At 38.1% G+C, this 25,020-nt stretch overlaps 1 protein-coding gene across 1 annotated transcript in view; it reads right to left on the minus strand.

Annotated features, from left to right (window-relative positions):
- micu1 (mitochondrial calcium uptake 1) overlaps positions 1-14,713 on the minus strand; it is a 154,158-nt gene extending 139,445 nt beyond the window's left edge. The window contains exon 1 of the mRNA XM_028795209.2: positions 14,648-14,713. The gene's annotated coding sequence lies outside the window, so the exon portion shown is untranslated. The remainder of the gene's footprint in view (positions 1-14,647) is intronic.
- Between the last annotated feature and the right edge of the window lie 10,307 nt (positions 14,714-25,020).

Here is a 25,020-nt window from a genome sequence, read left to right on the forward strand (position 1 = left end):
ACTTAAAAATGAATCATTCATGGTCTGATTTTTAGCAGTTCATTTCTGTTACTGATTTTCTTCTTGACTGCCCTAACATGCCAAATGTTGAAGGAAGGTATGATAACCATGCCTCTCATTTACATGTTTCATGCATTTAGATGTTGGAGGATTTTATGGAAGAATCTTGTTTGTAGTTTTAGTTAGGCTTTTAATTTAATTGCACTTTTGCTCATCCACAAAAATCTCCTACATTATATTGTGATGTGTTTCCCTGTAAACTATCCAGTTTCCACAGTGGTCTGTACACATATTACTGTCTAAGAAATGGTGACAGTGGCATTCCACAAACAAATTTGCAGTCTCACTCAAACCGAAGGCTTGTTATACACTCACACAAGATTTAGTTTCACACAGAGAATACTACTAAAAACAGCATTTCACAGTTCTACTTGCATTGATCATGTTAAAACATTGCCAGATATACAAAAAATGTATACACACTTCGAATGTTTACAAATATACTATTAAAATTATAATATAATGATTATATGATCATAATATAATGGTTATAAATATTTATAATGATTATAAATATGTATTAAGACAATATCACAACTGGTGCCATTTATCCAAACTTGCTACAGGGATCACTCATGCCACCCATTCGAGAGGAGTTTGGGGACGAGGACCAGTTTTATTTCCAGCAGGATGGAGCACCTCCCCACTACCATCATGATGTGAGGGTTAATCTTAACAATAATCTGCCAAACAACTGGATTGAGTGAAGAGGTAGCACTCATGTTCACCAGACCTCATCATAATGGACTTTTTTTTTAATGGGGTCATGTTAAAGATAAGGTTTATCTCACAAAACTACAACTATCAATAAAGTGAAAACAGTCAATGAGAATGTGCCCAAATACCAAATGAAAAGGTCTGTGATGTTTACAAATTATCAGCAGTGCCTGGATCAGAGCAGCCAGTAGTTTGAAAACTTGTGACATCTGAATCTACATTTGTCTTTAATTTAAATTTAAAAATGTAGATGTATCTTAATAAAGCTTTTATTTATAATCATTCAAAGTGTTGTGGTGGGCAGCCTTGGCATGGTCAGGATGCCAGCTGGATGGAAGGACCACAGGAGAGAACATCTGCGAGGCACTACCTCCCCTGGAATGCTACAGGGCAGCCTTCTTTGTGGCTAATGCACCACGGATTCCCGTAGGGAACGCTGGGACTTGGAGTTTGGTACAGCCCTGTTGGGTTCTGTGGGGGCCACCAGGGGGAGCTGCAGAGCCCTACAGTGGACTTCCATCGCACCTGGGGGCGATTCCAGGTAATGCTGATGAGTAAGCGGGAGCAGTCCCAGGAGCAGAATAAAAGGAGCCGCCCCACTCCATTCGGGGAGCCAAAGTCGGGTGGAGGTGGACGAAACTTGCCTGGAATATTGGTGCAGAAGGACAAATAGTTGAAGAGAAAGAAGAGAGCTATGCTTTATGTACTGTGCTGTGGGGAGCAGAGAAAAACGCTCCCCAGCTGTAAACGTGTGTGCTGGACTGGAACTTGTGTCCTGCCTGTCTGTGACAGGGTTAGGACAGCTGTACATGCCCTGGTGGTCCACAGTGTGTATTCATTTTTTGGGACACCCTGTGTTTGCTGTTCAGTATAATATTTCACTATGCTGCACATCTTTTCTTAACTTGTAAAGAATATATCTAAGACTTCACAGCTAGGCAGCCATTAGTCAGTGTTTTTGACTCTCAGCACAGGCTTGTTTCAGGGGTGCATTCTGTCACTGTTTTTTTCCAACCAATATGCCTGCTGCACTGCAAATGTTACATCTGTAAAAATTTTGAAGTCTACTGATAAAACCACTTTGATCAGCCTGAAAAGAATAAGATGTCAAATCATAGACTGGTGATTCATCTGGTCAGGTATTGTGTCTTCAACAATATGGTTGTTAACACTCTGATAATAGGAGGAACTGTTGAGGATTTCAGGAAATACCCCTGCACCCCAACCACCCTCCATCTCTAAATCCGAGTTTAAAAATGGTGTTGCTTTCAGTAAAGTGGACACTGGATAGCACTATTTCTCATATTTCATAATTGCTGATTCAAAATACATACTGGAGCAAGATGTTTACAGGACCACATACACTTACAACAAACTTGGATCAAGAAGCCTGCTGGCAATATAATCAAAGTCCACTCATATCTCAGTAACTTCAACTCTCAGGTAATAACATATATTAATTTACTTACTGAGGATCAAGAAAATAGCCATTTTTAAAAATAACAAGAGACATTCTAAAAATATTCTTGGTTCACTCCAGGGTTGTGTTACTAAACAAACTGCAATAAGTGGCATCTTACTGAGGTGCTGCATTTTAAACAATCTCTAGACTTTCTTTTCACACTATGATCGTTTTTTACTCAATCTGAATTGGCAGCAGTATTTCTAGAAAGGCAAATGTAAATGTGCATTGTCTTCACAATAAATTAAAACTTAAAATGCTCCTCAGGGAATCGTTTACTTTCTTAGTAGAGTCATAAGAACTGACATGACCCGAGATTGACATTTGCCTTGCATATTACATAAGAGATTTCAAATTTTTACATTAAGATAAAACTACATTTTTTAATGTGCTTTATTTAAAAATATATGTGACATTAAATAATAAAGATGCAAAAATTAGTGATGTTCAGCAATTGTAAATGGTTCAATAGAGTGGCTCAATATGCTCAGCAATACCTGTCCAGAGAAGCTTACAAAGACACAAAAAAGAAAAAAAATAAATCAAATTCTGAAACATCTCTATATAATTGCTTTCATGCAAAATATGCCAGCAATGAAGTTCTGGAATTGCTCATCAACACTCACTTACACCACCCACTAATAAATTTCCAAAAACAATGTAAACAAAGAATAAGCAAAGGAGTGTGGGGAAAAGTTCAAGATCCATAAAAACTGAAAAACATAATAACACAAAGATAAATTTTGGCACTGACCCTTTCTGATGAGCTCATATAGTAGGATTCACTATGCTGTAAATGACAGCAGTAAGTTTGAAGTCCAATTCACTAATCAAGACAAATATACTACTGGGACAAATGCCAGTTTACTGCCAGCTTTGTTCTGATAAAACAGTGTGAAGCGCTCTAGTTTGCAAAATGCAAACAAAATCTTTTCACTGTTTCTTAATTTCTTGAAAGTTAAAATTCATTTACAGTGATAAAAGGGTTAAGATTAGGAAGGCAAGAGACTTTAAAGACATATTTTCACATATTGCACATCATATATAACCATACAGTTGTCCCATAAATTACTAGGTCAACAGAACATTTGCTTGCTTTCACTGTAGATAAATTTTTTAACCAGTGTATGAATAATTTAGTTCATGCACTTTCTAATTTACTTGTTCTGATTACAGTTGAAATGGGAACAAGCTAACAAGACCAGATTTTTCCTTTCCCTAGCAACAGATTCCACATTTTCCACAGTGATTTCTAGTTGGGAGATGTGCATGTTACACTGCAAGGAGAAGATCTCAAAGGTCCTCTTTACCAGACAACCAACCAACCAACCAACCAACCACTGAATTACTTCTCTTAGATGGAACAGTACTTTTACAATGATATTAACCCTAACTGCCCAGCTACCGGCTAGATGTGGGAATTGTCAGAGATCCTATGATCCATATTACTAAACGAGAATGGTAAACCGGATATGGACGCAGGGACCTGCCCGTGGACGCAAAAGCCCCCCTCCAACTAACAGAAATCGCAGGAGACATGGTGCGCAGGCACCACACAAAGCCCCCCTCCACTAACAGAAATAAGAAATGAGGCAACGCGCCCATAGCACACAAAAAAAAGGAGTCAGACGCAGGCGCCACACAAAGCTCATAGCACACAAAAAAGAGGAGTCAGACCCACGCCCCAGAGTGAAACAGGACAGACTACGGAGTACACACACTAACATAAATAAGAAATCAGACACAAAGCCCCCCTCCACTAACAGAAATAATAAATGATGCAACGCGCCCATAGCACACAAAAAAAGAGGAGTCAGACCCACGCCCCAAAGTGAAACGGGACAGACTACGGAGTCCACAAAGGGTCACCCATCAACCCCGAGATATTACGGAAAGCAAATTGTGGTACGGAAAACGGCAGATACTACGATAGGAGCATTCGCCTACAACGCGCATCTGAAATCAACGTTCACACTACACAGCATAATCCACGCGCTTCTAAAAAACCGCACGCGGACACCCGACGTCATACATAAACAACAACAAACCGGACTACACTACATATTAGAATCACATTACAGTGATACAATATTAACAGGACAACCACAGATAACACAGGCGCAACACCTAATGGGTAATAATAAGAAGAAACTAACACTCCGTATTAAACATACGTCATCTGAACACGTACAAACTATACAGCATAGGTGAATCTCATTACAGTGATGCACTATTAACTGTACAACCACAGAAAACGCTCCATATTAACAGTAAGTGCGATCATCCTTATTACTTACCCATATTAACAGTAAGTGCGATCATCCTTATTACTTACCCATATTACTAACGATAAAGAACACACAAGTCATGAATTCACGATCACGGGTGCAAAACGATACGGCTCGAGTGACGGGACCACAAAGACGAGCCCGCATGAGAAAAAACAATAAACGTAGGCGCCTACAACTCGCTTCTGAAAGCGCGGAAGAAAAACTGTCTCAGCTCCAAAAACGAAAAGATCGACTAACACAGGTACAGAAACAAGCCCAAATGAACAGATACAATGAACGTGGACGCATGCAGTGTGCATCTCAAACTGCGGAAGCGAAGCAGGCATGGGTTCAAAAGGAAAGAGCTCGAGTGACAGACATACAAAAACGGGACCGACGGGAAAAAATCAATGAACGCAGATGTCTACAACGTGCGTTTATAATGAGTCCACTATTGATGAAAATTCATTGGGATTAATGAATGTCATTTGCAATCATTGTCATTCACTTAACTTCCCTGAAGAAACAACTGGCAATACAACTTTACACGTTGTTGTCAAAAGGGTCAAGTTAGACTGCCTCCTTTACATGAATATCCTGAATATCTACGGAAGCTTCTAACTAACGATGTAACTGAAAGTAAAAGCTTTATGAACTGCATTAGATCCTACAATAGTTCATTTGCTTATGCATCTACCAGAGTAAATATCAGGCCACCAGCTGGCGATGGCCCATACTGCTTTCGCGTATGTGAACAAATATTACATCGCATTGGAACAGTTATACTGAGAAACGTCACTAATAATTCATTACATTTATATAGCGCTTTTCTCAGTACTCAAAGCGCTATCCACACAGAGAGGAACCGGGAAGCGAACCCACAATCTTCCACAGTCTCCTTACTGCAAAGCAGCAGCACTACCACTGCGCCACCTGTGAGGATAAGATCATAAACAATCACCCATTAGCTAACATTCAACATGAGGTTAAAAGAGAGGCCAATACAAAAGCAACCTATGGCTGCCCAGCGGGCACGGGTTCAAAACGCCGGGGGTAGGCGAGCGAAGCGAGCAGGGGGCAGAGCCCCCTTGTACAATACTACCTCAATGCTTGCTTTTTTTATTTTTTATGTTTTAAAATATTAAGTATTGAAATTTAATTCTGAAATGTATCATAATTTACTGTTCTTTTCCATTTTAATTCACTCAATTGTTTTTTCCTTTATTTTGGAATTGTATTTCAAATACTGTATTCAGATATGTCACATGACAAACAATGATCATCTTGCTATACTCCATCAGTGCATTCATCCATCCATCCATCCATTTTCCAACCCGCTGAATCCGAACACAGGGTCACGGGGGTCTGCTGGAGCCAATCCCAGCCAACACAGGGCACAAGGCAGGAACCAATCCTGGGCAGGGTGCCAACCCACCGCAGGACACACACACACAAACACACTCACACACCAAGCACACACTAGGGCCAATTTAGAATTGCCAATCCACCTAACCTGCATGTCTTTGGACTGTGGGAGGAAACCGGAGCGCCCGGAGGAAACCCACGCAGACACGGGGAGAACATGCAAACTCCACGCAGGGAGGACCCGGGAAGCGAACCCGGGTCCCCAGGTCTCCCAACTGCAAGGCAGCAGCGCTACCCACTGCGCCACCGTGCCGCCCAGTGCATTCACGTGTGCATATAGATAGATAGATAGATAGATAGATAGATACTTTATTAATCCCAATGGGAAATTCACATTCTTCAGCAGCAGCATACTGATATATAACCAGGTTATGGTGAATCACCTGATTAAGGCAGAAACCTGGTTTCTTAAAAATCCACATTTACATGAGCAAGTGATCTTCTCGAGTTCTCCTTTCTTAAAATGCTCCGACATCATTATATTGCACAAAAAAGTTTTAAACGTCATCCTTGGCCACTCATAAAATGATTATTTTGTAGTGTTTTATAAATATGTTTATTTATAAAACACAAAACGGTGCTTTATTTACAGATTTCTGTTACCAGAATGCAAGCAGCTCATCCTTTTCTACATGGCTATGTGATTGAGCCCTGCGAAGGACCCAGTATATGTGCTTCATACCTTATAACCAGCGCGGCTGAAATAATAACAATGCAAGAATTTTTACTTCAATAAGATTAACAATTGCCATAGGTTAATTATTACTTTAAAAAGTAATCAGACATGTAACATGTGTTACTTTTAACATTACCCTACTGCTCTCAATATTATGTTGCTACGTTTGCAAGGAATAATGCGTAAAAACATTTGCTTCTGGAAATGTACTTTGTGGACGCTTCTTCCTGTGGCTACTGAAAGCATGTGCAAAGGAAATACATGTGCAGACGGACGGACATGCACAAACTACAAGATCCTTATCAGTGACCCAGTCAAGAGTTTACATGGCCAAATAATCTGGGTATTCACAGAAATATCTGCCTCTGTTAACCAGGTTTCTCAGAGGCCAATAACATTATTTCTCTAACAGGAATAAGGGTTTACATGGCATTTTAGAAATCAGGTTTCTGTGACTAACCGGGTTACTTAAGTGCATTTAAACACACTGCTTGTACAATGATATAATAAGGTATAGATACCATAGAAGCAGGCTATGGATATCTGAACAAAAAATATTTTGAGAAGACCAGCAGATGACAATGACTTTTAAAGGATAAGGTAATCTGAGCATCAGAAAAGAGAAGAAGTTAATACCAGAAGGAATAAGAACTCAGCAAGCTAATTGTTTTAGTATCAAGACAGAATCAAAGTTAATACACTAAGTAGGATTCAGGAACGTTCATTTACGTTTTTTTCAACATCATTAGCCTTCTTTTCTTTGGTCACAGAGCTCTACTGCAACTCATGTGTAAATGAACCCTGGCCAGTCATGTCAGGAGCAAACAAAGTGCCTACTGAGATATTCACACACTGCAGTCTAATATGGTAAATAATTTCAGTTGAGGTTTCTTGATTACATGCTTTGTCTTTAATTAAAACTGTTCTGAATTCTTAATTCAACAGAAATCAGAATTTAAGATCTGCTTTTAGCTGTAGTTGAGGAGAAAGTTCCTGTTTGTAGTGTGCATGAGTACTTGATTTTAAAATAAAAATGTGTACATATTGCACGTTTGTGGACACAGCAGTCTTTATAACAATTTCCGCAGCAGTGCTAATGTCTGTGGTACACTATCTTGCTTGTTGTCAAGAATATTCAATGTCTGTTTTTAAATCACTATTTTATAATTGCACCTTTCTTTTTATATAGGCTTTTTTTCATTGTGTACATTTTGTTAAGGTTGCATGCATAGGATGACACTATGTGTTACAGTTGCTCTTGATCAAAGCTTGCAGTTACAGAATTCAGCAATAAGCTATTCAGATGACCTGCACAAGTGAACCCCAGGTGTTGAAGACATGCCAAAGCACAATGCACAGCGTTTAAACTGTACCTTAGAACTTGACTAAACTTTGTTAAACTGAAAGCTAAAAACATGTTGATGCACACTCTTGTACTCACATCAATGCACAAATTCAGGAAACCGATTTGGATTGCTCCTTTTTACTTGGCAAACTGACTTCTGCCAATTCACAGTTGCATTATGACTAAACTTATGGACACTTGTAATCGGCGTTTCTTTTAAAATGTCTATGATGGACTGACTGCCTTTAAACCTGAATCTGAAAAAAAAAAAAAACTAGTGACACACAAAAAGAACTTCAAGAGAATTGAATGTAGCATGGCTGAGACTGCCACTTCTCTAACTCACAAAAGAATGAATTTCAGAATAAAGATGAGAACTTTGTAGGATGCTTTACCCAATGAGGCCAAAATTCACCTTTACATTCTTTGGTTTTGGCAACAGTTCATGGTAATCTCAAAGCAAACATATTCACTGGTAAACTAATAAAGTCAGTCATTCTTGAACCTGCTTACTCCAATTCAGAGGAGCAGGGATCGAGAGCCTAACCTGCTGTAAAAGTGGGTACAATGCAGGAGAACTGACTGGACAGAGTTCCAGTTCAACGCAGGGTCCACTAACACACCCACCCACACTTGGACTATTTAATTAGACCTATAAGGTTTTGAAAAATGTTGGAGGAAAAATGAAGTACTCAGAAACAAAAAAACACACACAAAACAACAGGGCGAACATTCAAACTCCACACAGACAATCGGGTGTTGGTTTTGAACTGAGTACACTGGATCTGTAAAGTGGCAGTGCTAATCAGTCTGGAGTACTGTGCCACCTAAGCTGAAAGATATAGTAACTATTTTAACTAAATACAGTATCTGAAATTTCTTAAATTAACAACATCCACACTGTTTAACTGTTTTAAAGCTACAGAAAATTATACTTTGACAGGAAATAAATAATAAATATTTTTCTCAGCATGGTTTACATTCTGCAAGACTGACTTTTTGGCTAAACGTGTGAAAATCGCTAAATGATAAAAATTAAACAATTATTTATTTAAAGTTAAAATAGTAGAAATAACAAAACTATTTGAAAGACTGGCTGATAACTTTACTCAAAATTTTAAAACTTTCTGTAAACTTCAGAAAGCATAAGTTGTGGCTTACAAAATAATGCCTGAAATATTAAAATAAAAGTGCTCATTAAACTATGGGCATTTGTGCCAGTGAGTCAGAAATCCTTCCATGTGTTACATTCCAAAAATGAAATTGAAACCCTGTCAGAAAAGCAGCCGCTGATTCGCCTAGTTTATCTGGAGCATCACCAGCAGCACGGCCCTAATATGGCTATCAGGCTAACAAGCCTACCATTGTAGGACTGGATTGCTGGTCAATCTACTACAATAGAATTAATAGAGATCAGTTTGTTATAAAAGAAAAAACTGTCTTAAAATTTCTTAACCACAGGACACAATTGGGAAATTTCAGCTGATCAACCACCAGGCATTTGACAAATTTTGGATGTCTTAATGCCAAAATACACCTGAAATGCAGCATCCAGTTCTTTAAATCCCAAAAGTACAGCTTCATCACCATATTAAAGGAAAAAGTGTGTGTTGTAGGAGAAGCTTGACACTCGTCTATCTCCTAAATACATAACACTAACTGGCCCGGTCAATAATACGAGGGACATTCAAAAAGTTTCCACACTTTTATATTTTTATTGGAAACTGTGAGGGCAGGAGGAGTAGTAATTGGGCATTAAAAAGTTGATACAACGCTGGGAAAATTGCATCGCAAATGAAGGTGACTATGTAGAAAAGTGACGTAATTTGTTTCTGAAATTCTTAATAGAGTTAAAAAAAGGTGCGGAAAACTTCTTCAATGTCCCTCGTAAATCATGGACTATTGCTACAAAAAAAAAAATGCATTCACCTTTAGTTATAAGCTGTACTAGTTTTACATAAAAGCAATCTTTGCTTAATTTAACTATCAGTCAGAAATCGGTTTATATCATATCGATTGGGAGAGAGAACACTACATTGCAAGGCATCCGTGTTAAAACTATTTTTTAAGAACGACACAATATGGTTAAGTCTGACTTGATGACTGTTATTCCGACGAAGGTCTTATAACCACAGAATTACTCAGAACCCAAGTTTTATTAGCTCCTCAGTTAGCTGATGCAACTAAGCAGTATTGAACACACTGCTAACATCTATACAGCAAAATCTTGGACTACATTTTCAGCTTGCTTCAGATATTTAAAGACATTGATGCCTTTTTCTCTGTCACTAGTTAATGCTACCTCTGTCAAAATGCTTAATGGTGGCATTGTCAAATTAGCCAATTAATTAAAGTTACCTTCAGGCTCATAAAAGCATAAAAATAATTGCTGACATACTAGTCCCAATGAAACCTGACAATTTTATCTTAGAGATGAAAAACTCCCAGTGTATTTTTCTTTGGACTTTTTCCAGTAATTGATTTGCAACTTCTGTAGTCTAAAGTAATATGCAAGTTTATTAGAAAATGTACTCTATGTTTTTGTTTTTTTTTCATGAAATGTGGCAACACAGGTTGGAAGTCAGTCTGTAGAGATGCCACAGTGAAATGATTATTTTGCTATTGTAAGTTGTTTGCCCATTTCACTAGACAGGAAACTTAAAAACGATAATTTTTCAAAATGGCTATGTTAAGTGGTTCTGCTCAGCCAGCTAAACATATAATGATGGATATAGAGATGATATCTACAGAATTTAATACTTTAATATTTAAAACAAATAAAATGGTGAATTATTTGACCCTTACTAAATAAAAATATTTTAAATTAAGTTCATTTAACAGTGGTAGTTGCTTAACCAAACTTTTAAAATTTTTAGTTAGTTTACATCCCTAACCTTAGTTATGTTACTTCATAAAGGTACAAGGCACACTTTTTGTAAGAGGTATAGCAACTTAAAAAAAAATGTGTTCAAAAGGGCTATATGAGAAGGTTTGGGTATCTAACATGGATGCATCCTGAATGCCTTCAAAGTGAGGTGTACTACTTATGGCCCGTAGGACGCAAATACAAATCAGATATCAGCTGACAAGGAATTCCTGGAAATTTCCAAAAAAAAAAAAAAGTTGGAGACTGCCTTTTGGGACACTATGTCAAGTCTACCTTACTAGGGTCACTTCCACACTGACCTTAAACAGGACAACTATACATATACCAAGAATAAAGAAAAAGTTATTTTCGAATTACCAGCCACAACCAACTCTCACACAATGCCAATGTATTTGCAAGCTAATGCATTAAATTTCATTTCAGTTTTGTGACACACCTAAGCAGTATTGAACACACTATAGTTTTAGGAGAACTGTATTTACACTTTGATCATGTAATAAAAAATGCTATGTTTATTTAAAGTATTGTAATATGGACAAATATATAAAAACCTATGTGTCATTCTTAGCATTCTGTGGTAAATACAAATACAGCTATTAGCAGAATCCGTACACAAAGCTGGAAAATATAAACAAAATGTTTGTTTTTAAGATAGGTTTTATTATTTGTACAACTCATTCTTATTTTGTAATTGTATCTCATATAAATATCTAGAAAAAAATAAAAACGGAGACAACCTCACTAACATCTGCTATTTTCGCTGAAACTTTGCACCTTTTAACCTCAAAATCTCCAGAACTCAACATGACATAGATGTGATTTTCACTTCAAAAAAACTGGAAATTACTGTGTAACAAAACAACACCAACCTCAGGTGTTAATCTTGACCATAAATATTTAAGGGTGTTGAAATAGAATGAGATTTTACATTTTCCACTGAATAACTGTTTAATAGCTGATTGTATCACAAATATCCTCCCTCTTTTTTGAATGAAGACTTTATGACAAACACAAAAGATCATATTCAGTTTTTCTTTAGGGCAAATGATAAACAAACAAATCACCCATATGTGACAAGATCATTTCTTGAGCTGGAGTAACAAAGGTTTTGAGATGAGGAGGGGGTGTGTACCACTCAGCCCTCTTTTGTCTCTCAGTAATCGAGATGCACATTACTGTTGTGGTGCATTCTACACTTTCTATAACATTTTAGTATTATTACTGAACTATTGAGATTATTATTATTATTATTATTATTATTCCACATATTATTCTTTGCAGTAAAATTACTTCTATTTCTCAAATTCTTATACTTAATTTCAGAGTAAAATTTTGCAAGGGCTTAGCTCAAAAGCACTATATGCTAAAATATACTAAAGAAATAAATGTCTTATTGCCTCACGGAGGAGGTTGTAAGTGTCAGATCTGCTTTTTATTTATTTTACACATCTAACATAAATTTAATCACTCTTCTGGATGAAGCCATGTAGAACAGCTAGTATAAAATAAAAACAGGTTTAAGTATTTGTAGTCAATGGTTAGTACTGTTGATTTGCAGTATTCTGAAACCAAATTTGGGCCTTCTCACTGTCGATGCAGTTTTCATTCGTTCGCAATATCTACATGGATTTTCAACAAAGATAGTTTCATTCTACATCCCAAAAACAGGCAAACTGTATTAACTAACGACTGCATTATATTGTCCCCCTATGAATGAATGAATGTGGCTCTGTGCACCATGCATTTTGTTAGGCCTGCTGTCCAGGCTTGCCTCCTGCCTTGAATCCACCTCTAAATCCCCCTGAATTAGCATAGGTGTGTTCTGAAAATGGATACAAATCTGGTATTTTAAAGGGCTCTGATGCATAATGGTAAATTCCTTACATCTTCAGTGCCGTGGTTTCAAATTGAAAACAGCTTCCTGTATTTTTTCCACAATCCAAAGTCATGCAAGTTACAATGAAATGAGTCTCAAAATTGGCTTCATAGAAAATGAGGTCAGCAAGTAGGCCCAACAAGTGGGTATCTCATACAGGACTGTGACAATGTAAGGGACTAAGCACATGCAAAAAACAAATAAATGGGTAGGTAGAGGAATTGAGTATTTTCAATGATTTTGATTCCAACTTAATATAAAAGCTTTCAACCAAATTCTGCAACACTACATAAAATAAAAATCAATAAGAGCCTGCATACTGATTTCCAGAAAGTGGGTAGACATATATAACTTAATTTGTCCAAATGGGGAAATTAAGTTTTTTATAGAAACTCAATAAATAAATATTAGTTTATGGCAAACAACAGACCCTATTCAAATAAACACCAGAATGACTAAAAAGAAAAAAAAAAAAACTTCTGACAGTTATAGTCACAATGAGGCAAAGACGTATTGCCGTTGGTATAAAGGAGTCCCAGCAGTGTTTTCTGGTGTCTTCCTGGGGAATAATTCATTGGAAACAAGTATTCATTGCTAGTGTGTCAGTGAGAGGATGTGCAGCTTTATTCGTAATAGCACTCAGTTTTGTTTTATTTCCCTCCTCCATTACTAACCTAAGTGGGTCCAGAGTGCATCCCATAACTGAGCTTGCCCTTTAAATGAATTTGTTGATTAGTTGGGTCTCTCTTGCAGCAATGTTACCGTCCCAAATCACAGTGGCAATCACATAGTTGTAAATAAGTAAACGATTTTACTACCAACATTAAAGGAATGCAGTCTCATAAGGAAAAGAGTCTATTCTACCCTTTTTTAAATAGTTCATGTGTGTTACAAGACCAGTCCAGCCTGTCATTGATGTGGACTCACAATTTTGTGAATTTCCCCTTGGAATTAATAAAGTATCTATCTATCTATCTATCAATCAATGCACCAACACCACATCTACTCCCTGCATAGTAACTGGGTATTGAGGCTCTTTAGTGCAACATAAGCCAATAACCAGTTCCTTGGTTTTGCCAATGTTAAGTTTCAGACAATCATTTCTGCACTAAGAAACAAAGATCTCCACCTGAATCCTATACTCTGTTTCAATTTCAATACACCCCGCAAGTACAGAATCACCAGCATCACCAGAAACTGCCTGCAAGTTATAGTCTGAGGTGTGCAGAGTGAAGAGAAACAGAGATGTGACTGCTCTTGTGTTGCTCCAGTGATGCTCACATCCACATCAGACTCACAGTGCTTGAGCCTCATATAATGATTTCCAGAAGTTAAAAAAAAAACACCTTTATATAAATTTAACTCTTACAATGGACGGTGACAGATGTCCAGGTACTGACATTAACAGGATATCGTCCATAATGACTGCACTACATAATTGATTAAGCCGGTGACCAATTCGTGCAGGTATTATGTCAGCGCTAGACACTGGTAGCAAAGAAACTTTTCTGACAGAAATCTGCAATTAGAACGTGTTAAATAAAAGAGCACAACCAGACACACCTGGTTGGCTACCGTTAAAGGAACTGTAAATGAAACAGATCTAATACTGGAAGGGGACGTAGTTTCACATAATTACTATAAATTCGATGAAGTAAACCAGGCACTGGTGAATGGCACTCTCGAGAGAAGAGCTGAAGTAGCAGCTTCAAATCGTATACTCGTCTGAGAAGCTGCAGGCACAAGTCACCAGCTATTAACACTACGCAGAACTGACACGTCCAGCAACGGCACGATTTTTGCTTCACGTTGAATGAGAAAGTAATTATCCTATAAAGAATGCTTGTCCTGAGAAACATTATTTTGTCTTTTTGAAGTAAACTGACAAAAAAAGATCACAGAAATTACCTAAGCAAAATTTTTACTTACTTGATCTGCAGCTGACAGACGCCACAGTTGCCGGAATAAAGCTCTAAACGGAAATGGGAAGGCGTGTACCAGTGACGTAAAAGGGTCCACCCCTTTTCTGTACTACCATCAAATCCCTCGCATGTTCCCGCCCATCATTTTTGTGATTGGTTGGGTTTTTTTTTTAAGCGTCTTTGTAAACAAGTCAAGAAACTACTCGGTTTGGATAGGAGCGAAGCTGGGAAATGTGGTGTCTAACTGTGTCACTTTAGAAACTTTAGACAGGATAAAGGTATTTTTTTAGCAAAAATTATTTTCAATGCATTTTAGCTAATGAATTTGCATTAATTGTATTGACATATACTTTTAAAATATAAAAAAAATAAATTCATAACTAATGTTGGACTAACACAGTGGTTCTTAAACATTTTCTGCCATACCCCCCTTGGAAGCAGTTGACTTTTCATTTAATAAAATGGCCCAGGTTTTATTTTATTGAATTGAAATAACATGAACAGTAACTGCATGTTTCTTTCGCCTTTCTTTCAATAGTTTCTTTTGTGCAGGTAAAGATGAAGGACATCCTCTGCACACTTCAACTTATCAAAACAACTCTGTTTCTTTTGTCACTAAATTGCTTGATTAGTATGTGTTTTTCTTCAAGAAAGAACTGTTTTTAGGTTGAACTGCAACCACCTTTGCTTAAAGGATAAATAGTAAGTACAATCACTGTAAAAATAATAAATAAAGCAATAATAATGAAATAAACAATACAAAATAATAACTTGAAAATAATGTTAAGTTACTTGGCAAATAGAGAAAATGTAATTTTGTGAGAACTCGGATCTTATTTATTGTTACTGCAGTGAGCCTGTTTTGCATAGAACATCTTTTCAAAACAAGGTTGCAGACTTAATATCGCCACTCTCAAGTCATGCTCGATGAGATCTGTGCTTTGTTTTCAGTGAGGCAACAGCTGAAAATCCACTCTTACAGAGATAGGATGTTGCAAAAGGAAGCAGAATGATTACAGCCTTCTGTCCTATGGGTGGGTACTCCCTCTCCACAACAAGACAGAATTCATTCCGTTTCAGAGCTGTAAACCCAAGCCCGAGTTGTTATAACATATCGCTCAAAACCTCTTATAGCTCAGGGCTAATCTTCCTTGATGCCAGTGATTATCTGTGTAAAAAGCAGTGCGTTCACTTCGCGTTTGGCGAGACGCTGCTGATTACAGCCTGCAATCCACTTCTTTACCCTGACATGGTATGTGTACCATCCGTGCAAATACTCACGCAGCACTCCCATTTCATTCTGTGTTCTGTCAGATAACAGTCGAGAATCAGTTCCTTACGTACTTGCAAAACAATCGGCATCAGCAAAGCGCATGTAAGCAATGAACAAGCAGTCTTTACTGCCATTAGTAGCCTCATCAACTTGTAAAGCGAAACGCGATTCTTTGTGAAACTCTAGGCGACTTTGTATAAGGCTATTTGTGCTTTGGTATTCACTGTTGCCGCTTTTACAAAGCGACTTTCCTGCTCACGTTATGTTTTTAGTTTTCTCTGAAAAAGTGGAGTTATTTATTGACGTAACTGTTTCTATGTGCGTTCTTAATTTGTCTGGCCTCAGACTGTCAGCTGCCAGTTTTCAGACATAGAAGACACAACAGTTTCTCCTCATCCGGAGCTTCACTGACAGGAGACACGAGAGCAACAAAAGGCTTCGTCGTTGACTTCGGTTTTGAATGATTATATTTGTGTGAACTATTTGTCTCAGAAGCATCGCCGGTTTTTCTTTTCGTCCATATCAAAAATGCTTCCATGTTTTACTTCACGTTTAATAACAATACTAATTAGTTACATTCATATAGCGTTTTTCTCACTACTCAAACCCTTAACCACTGTTTTCTACTGCTCCCATTTGAAACACGTAAATTCAACTTTCCGCTACACATTTTAGCACACCCCTAACCTGGGACTCGGGGTGCTTCGCATCCCCCACACCCCTTGTAGTGTCACGAACACACTTTGAGAACCACTGGACTAACAGATACACGTCCTTGTTCTTGTATTCTCTTTACTCCTTAAATTCAAATTGTTTATTAGTATTTTCATAATAGAAAAACTTCTCCTTGAATGTAATTTATTAAGTATTGGCTATTTATTTTTATACTTTAAGAAAGTTTACATTATTTGTAACAATATGGATGCAAGTACCTTCACCTCAAATGGATTTCTAAAAAGAAGAACACAGTCATGTTCATAGGAGCCCCTCAAGGTTTCATTTAATAACAAAATGTAAATTTTTTTTTACATGAATCCATATAGATGAAACTTAGTTTTTTTTCATGCAGAATTCAAATATCTAATCAGACTTTCTCTGTCATGCAAGGATTTTAAAAGACACACAAATTTACAGTAAATGTACGTCTACACTTTATCCTGTACATGCTGGAAGTGGCTCACCTAAAAGGTGGACGTGTAAGATTTTCTGCTGCCCTTAGCTTCAGGAATGTCCCTTTTAAGAGTCCAGCATTAGTCTGCAAGCTTACTGAGACTCCACTACTTTGGGATCCCCTTTCTATTTCAGAAATGTTCCAATACAATACAATTTATTTTTGTATAGCCCAAAATCACACAAGAAGTACCGCAATGTGCTTTAACAGGCCCTGCCTGTTGACAACCCCCCAGCCTTGAGTCTCTAAGAAGGCAAAGAAAAACTCCCAAAAAACCCTTGTAGGGAAAAAATGGAAGAAACATTGGGAAAGGCTTTTGAAAAAGAGACCCCTTTCCAGGTAGGCTGGGCGTGCAGTGGGTGTCAAAAAGAATGGGGTCAATACAATACACAGAACAAATCCTCAATACAGTATAAAAATAAAAATATTACAAGTACAGAGCAGAATTTAACAGTAGATGATATCACATAATATGATTTGGATTTGTTTAGAGTCCTGGAGACCTCAGCCATCAAGCTACCTCCGCCATTTGGCCATTCCACAGTTGAAAAGCGCTGGGCCAGCCAATCCTATGAAAGGACCCCTCTACCCCATGATTCCTGCGATCCTCCATCAGGGATGAGTTTACCTTAGGCAGGCAAAACAACTTGGCAGGTGGGCCATGGCACCAAATGCCACATTTGAGTACCAAGAAGAGAAACAGAATAGGTGAGGGTTAGTAACAAATTATAACTATCATGTTACTTATGTTTAGTGCTAATGACTAACAACAGAGATGCAGTCTGTACAGTTAATTAGCAGCTCCAGTCAGGAATCCAATGAAACCATTTGCTATGCGATTTACAGGGAAAAATGTGTAAAAAATTATAAAATGTTCACAAGGAGCAATAAAAATATCTTAATCCTGAATGTAAGATTTAAAAACCTGTACACCTAAATAAGGGTTTATATACTAAATATACAGCCTAAAAAAAGCAAACTCAAACTGTCAGCAATAGAAAAGTCAGTCATTTTCAAACCCACTTATTCCTGAACAGGGTCGTCAGGAGTGCCAACTAGCGCAGGGCTCAAGGCAAGAACAAACCCTGGACAGGGCACCTGTCCATTGCAGGGCAAACACACACACACATCCAGACCACACACTTGGGCCAATTTAGGATCACCAATACACTTAACCTGCATTACTTTGGACTGTGGGAGGAAACCAGAGTGCCTGGAGGAAACCCACTCAGGTCTCCTTGCTGTCAGACAGCAGCGCTAAAACTGTGCCACCATACTAACTGATAGAAAAGTTCTGAGTACATTTCTGAAATCAGTATGAAAAAGTACTTTTAAAATGCCCCTAAATTATTTGTGACAAAATCTTTGATGACCTGTGTTATCAGTGGTAGAGATCAATACCAAATACTTGATACACAATGTCATCTGCCCATTCATAGCGCAACAGCTCATTTCAGGGTGTATTTGGAAGCAGTATGTGTGGTTGTGGGTGGAAAACCATGCAAACTCTACACAGATATTGACTAAGATGATCAGATAATGACCATGCTATTCAAACCTCAGATAGCAGGCTGCACCACTACCTACTGCACTACAGTGTCACTTTGGAAAGTGCTGTGTGATGGGGTAAAAATTTCAGCTTCGAACTTACATATTTGAATTACATGAACATGAGCATGATTTGTCCCCTGATGTCTGTGTACAGTAGGTATGTATGTGTGTGGGTGACTGGATGTGCCTCTGTTAGTGTCTATATTTGAGGTTTTGAGGATGTGGACATAACTCAAAAATGAATCACTTAGTCCAAATGAAACCTATTTATTGCTTTTTGTTCACACTAGCATGCAGTACTTTACTGCTAAGATAACATTTTTATGTTGGAAAAGGTATGTGCTGCAAACATCAGATTTGTATACATCTGATTAAGTTTGCTGTTTTTATCCTTAATTTTTCTGAACCTTAGTTCATTTTTGGGTGACAGAGCTTAACCCTTGCTGCTTTGGGCACAGGGCTGCTAATTAACTTTGGATGGGACACCAGTCCATCAGAGGGCCCATTCACAAATCAGCCTCACACATAAGGGAGCAATTTAAAGTTCATTAACATAATATATACATCTTACAGATTTGGTAAGAACCTCCCAAAAAAGGAAAAATAACCTGAGCATAAATTGTAATGCTGTGTAAACAGGCATAATATTCTGATGTATTGGATACCAAACCTGAATGCCTTAAGTTGTGAAAGGGAAGTTCTGAGTTCTGTGATGCTCTGTTTGTGAATCCGTATTGTTTGTTTAAATCAGGAAGAATAACACAGATTCCTGAGATATTTCACTGATGATTATATTTGCTTCTAATGTATTAGCTCATAATGCTGTGATATATGTGACTACCTATTTATTTATTATTTTGGCTGACAGCTTTATCCAAGGTGACTTACAATATTTGGGATACTGTACATTTGGTTACATTTCTTTTGTTTTTCTAATTGGACCCCAGGCAAGTAAAGCTCACAGTTACACAGTGTCAATAGCAGGATTTGTACCCAGAACCTCAGGGGTTGAAGTCCAAAGCCTTGACCACTACACCACACTACCTGCCTACTGAAGTTTCTCTAGGTTCTGTTTTAAAGATAAACCTTCTTTGTGGACTTACTAGTATGCATAAACTGTTTTTCATTTTAATGCAAAGCCTTTTCATCCATCCAGCCATCCATTTTCCAACCCACTGAATCCGAACACAGGGTCACGGGGGTCTGCTGGAGCCAATCCCAGCCAACACAGGGCACAAGGCAGGAACCAATCCCGGGCAGGGTGCCAACCCACCGCAGGACACACACCCACACACCAAGCACACACTAGGGCCAATTTAGAATCGCCAATCCACCTAACCTGCATGTCTTTGGACTGTGGGAGGAAACCGGAGCGCCCAGGTCTCTCCCAACTTCGAGGCAGCAGCGCTACCCACTGCGCCACCATGCCACCCCAGCCTTTTCATCTTTAGAGCAATTTAGAAAATCTGTTTATCTGTCTGAACACAGTCTGCAGTATGCTTATAAACACTTGGTCTTATGAAATTTCTTAGAAGTCTTGCAGTTTGTCACTTATTACCATTATGTGTTGATTTCTAAGAGACTTCAAACCTCACTGTCATTGATCAGTTGGTCCTCTTACTGTTTCTGCTGTGGCTAATACTACTGGCTTTTAAATGTTTTTCCTTTCTTCACATAGAATAGAAATGTAATTGGATTTTATTCTATTTCTTTGCACTTTCCACAGTCTCTTAAAAACGTACAGCCAAGGCAACAGTCCTGCTGGATGCCAAGTCATTTTTTTTAGTTTCCATTAGCTGTTATAATTGCATTGAGCCATTAAAGTGTTGTGATTAACATACCAGCTTGCCTGAACATGTTATCAGAAATGCCAGGCTACAGATCTTCTGGTCTGTTCTAATTCAGAGAGTTTCTATACTACTGTCTTCACAAATAAACAAAAGTAGATGAAAGAGCGGGCAGCACGGTGGCACAGTGGATAGCACTGCTGACTCCCAGTTAGGAGACCCGGGTTCGCTTCCCAGGTCCTCCCTGTGTGGAGTTTGCATATTCTACCCGTGTCTGCGTGGGTTTACTATGGGTATTTCGGTTTCCTCCCACAGTCCAAAGACATGCAGGTTAGGTGCATTGGCGATTCTATATTGTGCTTGGTGTGTGTGTGCACGCCCTGCAGTGGGCTGGCGCCCTGCCCGGGGTTTGTTTCCTGCCTTGTGCCCTGTGTTGGCTGGGATTGGCTCCAGCAGACCCCCGTGACCCTGTAGTTAGGATATAGTGGGTTGGCTAATGGATGGATAGATGAAAGAGCATGTTTTCATTGACATTCCTAAAGAACATCAAACAAGAAGAAGAAAAAGAAGTTGGCAGCAAAGTGGTTAGCAGTGTTGTCTTACTGCTCTGAAATACTGGATTAAAATCCAGATCTGTTCATTGTCTGTGTGGAGTATGCCTGTTCCACAAGTGTCTGCATGAGATTTTCTCAGCATACTTCATTTTCCTTCCAGATCCTTGCATCCTAAACACAAATCTGCAATTGACAACTCAAAACTGTCCTGATGCCAGAACGTTCTGTTATAGACTGGTACCCCATCCAAGACTGTTTACTGCCTTATACCCAGGTTAGGCTTTGGTTTCCCACAACAAGTTTAATGAAAGGTGTCATACAAAAACATATTAACTATATTCTAATTACTCAGAGGGTATGAATAATGTGTGTTTTTGTATGTTGTATCGGATACATATTTCTTGTACATAGAGAATAATAATGAAAAATATGTCTATTCATGTAAATAGCAATGGTAGACCATGTTTGATCTGCAGCATTCAAGGAGGTTGTGGGTTAATCAGAGAATTAAGGTAAGGAGCAGTTGTATTCTTTAAGAGTTACCATTTATTCACATGCAGTTTTTTCCTGGGTGTAAAACGTGTTTTATTATTAAATTAACATGAAATATCGAGTCCTAGTAATACTGTAACTTTTAGCATGGGGGTATTTTGCTATGGCAATGCATTCGGTTAGACATTTCCTGTTGAGTGAGAGCAAGGTGTGACTATTTCTTTTATTTATACCATTTCATCCTGAATGAACACTTACTTGATTTTTGGTATTACATCTTTTCAGTTTTTAATCTAGGACATGCAAATATTCCTGTGTGTTGCTCAAAAACTAGTGTGTGGCAAGCACTTCAAGCATGACAGAAGCTGTACAAGTTAAGCACATATCACGTTACACACCTTTTCCAGCAATTTTCAGTTATAGACTTCATTTTTGCTACCTGTCAAAAGTATGGACACAGCCAGAAATTTTAATGTTTTTTAAAAGTAATTGATATCGTTTTTTTACCAAGATATCATTAAATTAATTTAAAAATATAGCCAGGATTTTACTTTCTTTTTTATTACCGCTTGCAATGATTGATTATTAATTTATTTTTCACTTATAACTATACAGCCCAGTTTTTAGTAGCAATTCCTTCAGTGTCCTAATGATAAACTCCCTTATATTTCCTTAATTAGTCATATATAAATGCTAATTGGTTATTAGGGAAACCTTTGTAATTGCATTAGCATGCCTGAAACCAGTTCACTTGGGTTTCAAGATACTGTCATACCTTAAGTTCAATTCTGTTTTCCAAAATATTCAAAGTGAAACTGATTCCTCAAGAAACAAGTCAGTCTATTGTTTTTGCAGAATGAAGGTTATTCCATGTGACAGGCTGCCATGAAACTGAAGATATCATCCAAATGTGTCTGTTACTGTCTTTAGAGCAAAAGGCAAACTACATATAGCCAGGGCAGAAAAAGAAAGGGGAAGGCTCAGATGTACAACTACAGTATATACAGTATATGGATAAATACATAAGAGTCTGTAGTTTGAGAAACAAATGCCTTACAGGTCCTCAGTTGGCATCTTTATTAAATACATACCAAATACCAGTGTCATCTGCAAAAGAGAAGACAATTCAAGGTTCAAAGAAAAACCCATATCCGAATCTGGCAAATAAAAAGAAAAGATTAAAATGGACAAAAAGAAACAGGCATTGGACAAAAGAAGAAGAAATGAGCTTTAAAATGTGTGAGCCCATGATACCAATACTGTAGTAATCTGTTGACTTTTATGGAATGAAGAAATGGAAAACATTAAATATTTTCTGTTTCCAACCCAAAAGAAAATACTCCAGGTTTTTCTGGATATTTTGGTTTTCTTTTCTCATCCCAAAGATAGAAAATTAGATTGTTTGATGAATCAAAAATGTCCAAGTATGAGTAAATGTACAGTAGGTGCGTACATGAGTATTCCAAGTGAAGGACTGGCACCTCATCCTGGGTTAGTTTCTTCCTTGCACCTGATACTGCTAGGATAGGCTAAAGCACCCTGAACTGGTTTAAGTGGGGATTAGAATAGATAGATAATTGGACAAAAGAATGAACCAGTCGTTTATGGTAATTAATTTCCAGTAGTTCAGTTTATCTTTATAAGCCTCTTCACTGAGTATCACCTTAGAGTGCTTGAACAACTACCATAAAATAATGAAACAATAATTCAAACATACTTTATTTACATGCTAATCACACAAATTAAGTTAAGCATACAGCAAAAACAAAGTTTTGTCTAACATTTGGCATTATAAAGTCCATTTGAAATTTAAAATGGAGAAGAGTAGAACAAAAATCCAGTCAACAGCATTTCTGAAGAAAGTATACCCCATGTAGTCCATGGTCGGATTTAATGGACAAAGTCACAGTTCTGATGATTTAGACGAACTGACTGCCCACCCCCTCTTGGGCGTACAATAGAACTACAAGTTTTGGAAAGTCAGATTCCAAGACTCTTACTGTCTGCGTGTCAGTTCCCATGTGCAGGAGTAGTAGCTTGACAATGTAACAATTGTTTGCTGGTCTGCCAATCTGTGCAAGGTTTCTTGGCATTGAATAGCTAATGGTTAGAGGCTGAATTTTTTTTTAAGAGGAAACCGTTTTTGCGATGTTCATTGGGTGTATCTAAGGAATGATAATTTAATTTCTTCTGCTAAATTTTTCAGAAAGGTTACATCATGTATTTTTAAGTATAAGATCTATGCATACATCCATGTTTAATTCAGTTCAGGATTTCAGAGGCTGTCTCAGTGAAATTTGGTAAAAGGTACGAAAGACCAGCTCTGGCCTGGGCACACTCACCCATATATCCACAGGTTTGAATTATATCATCATCCTAACCAGAAGGTATTTTGAATGTGGTATTAAAAGCCACACACATACATGGGGAGAATGGGCAAACTTCAGATGGACCATGACTATGCTGAGATCTGAGTCCAGGCCCTGGAGCTGTTAGACAAAACACTGTCATCTGCTCCACCCTGGCACTAGACAAGTTTGTCATAAACACAAAGATAAGAACATGAATAACTGTTACAGTAATCACAAAGAGGCAAGAGAGATACAGAGAAACCACACACAAATGAGCAGTTTGAGCCTTTGGAGAACCAGACAACAAAGCATTGCTTTACAGAACAGGCAAACTACCCTGCTGTTATGGGCCACAAAGAACACCCCCAAAACAACAAATATGCACCTAAATACTAACAGGGGTGAATACTCACCATACTTTGTCTCATATTCTTGATGATGCTGGGCTATACTCCATCACACACCTGTACCGGTGAACATCTAGTCCCAGGATCCTCTCCAACATATGAATTCTCAGGGCTTCTGACTCCCACCTGCATCTAACTCCTGCCATCTGCCATCAGCTTCCTCACCCAAGCTGCTCCTTGTGCTCATCTCTGTCCTCTGAAAATACTGGACCACCAGATAACCACAGCAGTCCTGTTTAAAGCACCTGTGCTGTTGGTTGTCCAGCCCAAGTACAGTGTTCCCTTGAAAGATGTAGAAAAGATGCAATGCTTCTAGAGGGTTTCCTGTTAATCAAGTAGCTGATTCCACTATTTCTTTAAGTGCTGCCTGTCCCGTGTAGGAAATCCTGCAGGTACCTGGACCCAGCCGATCAGTAAGTGTTTCTGTCTGTGGGCCACTTATCTATAAAGGTGGCATATAATAATAGTAAAGAAAACAAAATCTATTCAAATCACAGGATGTTCCACGCTACAAATACTAAGGTCTGTAAGGCAAGAGGTTTTCTACTTTCCGACAAAAAGGAGTGTAACAGACATACAGATTGTGCCCCTACCCAGAGTCACTCCATCACCAACACTTGAATTAGAACAGTTATTAAAAGGACTTATGAAGCTCTTGAGTGGAAGGGTTGACAAGTCACTGTCACTTTGTTAAAGGCCCACAGTAAGCCCTGCAGTAAGTTTGTTACAATGGAATTCACAGACAGTGGCAGAGAATTCTCTGGCAATCCGCGGCAGTGGATTTGCAGAATCTA

This window comes from Erpetoichthys calabaricus, chromosome 2 (assembly GCF_900747795.2).
Source record: "Erpetoichthys calabaricus chromosome 2, fErpCal1.3, whole genome shotgun sequence".
In the NCBI taxonomy this organism is placed as follows: domain Eukaryota; kingdom Metazoa; phylum Chordata; class Cladistia; order Polypteriformes; family Polypteridae; genus Erpetoichthys; species Erpetoichthys calabaricus.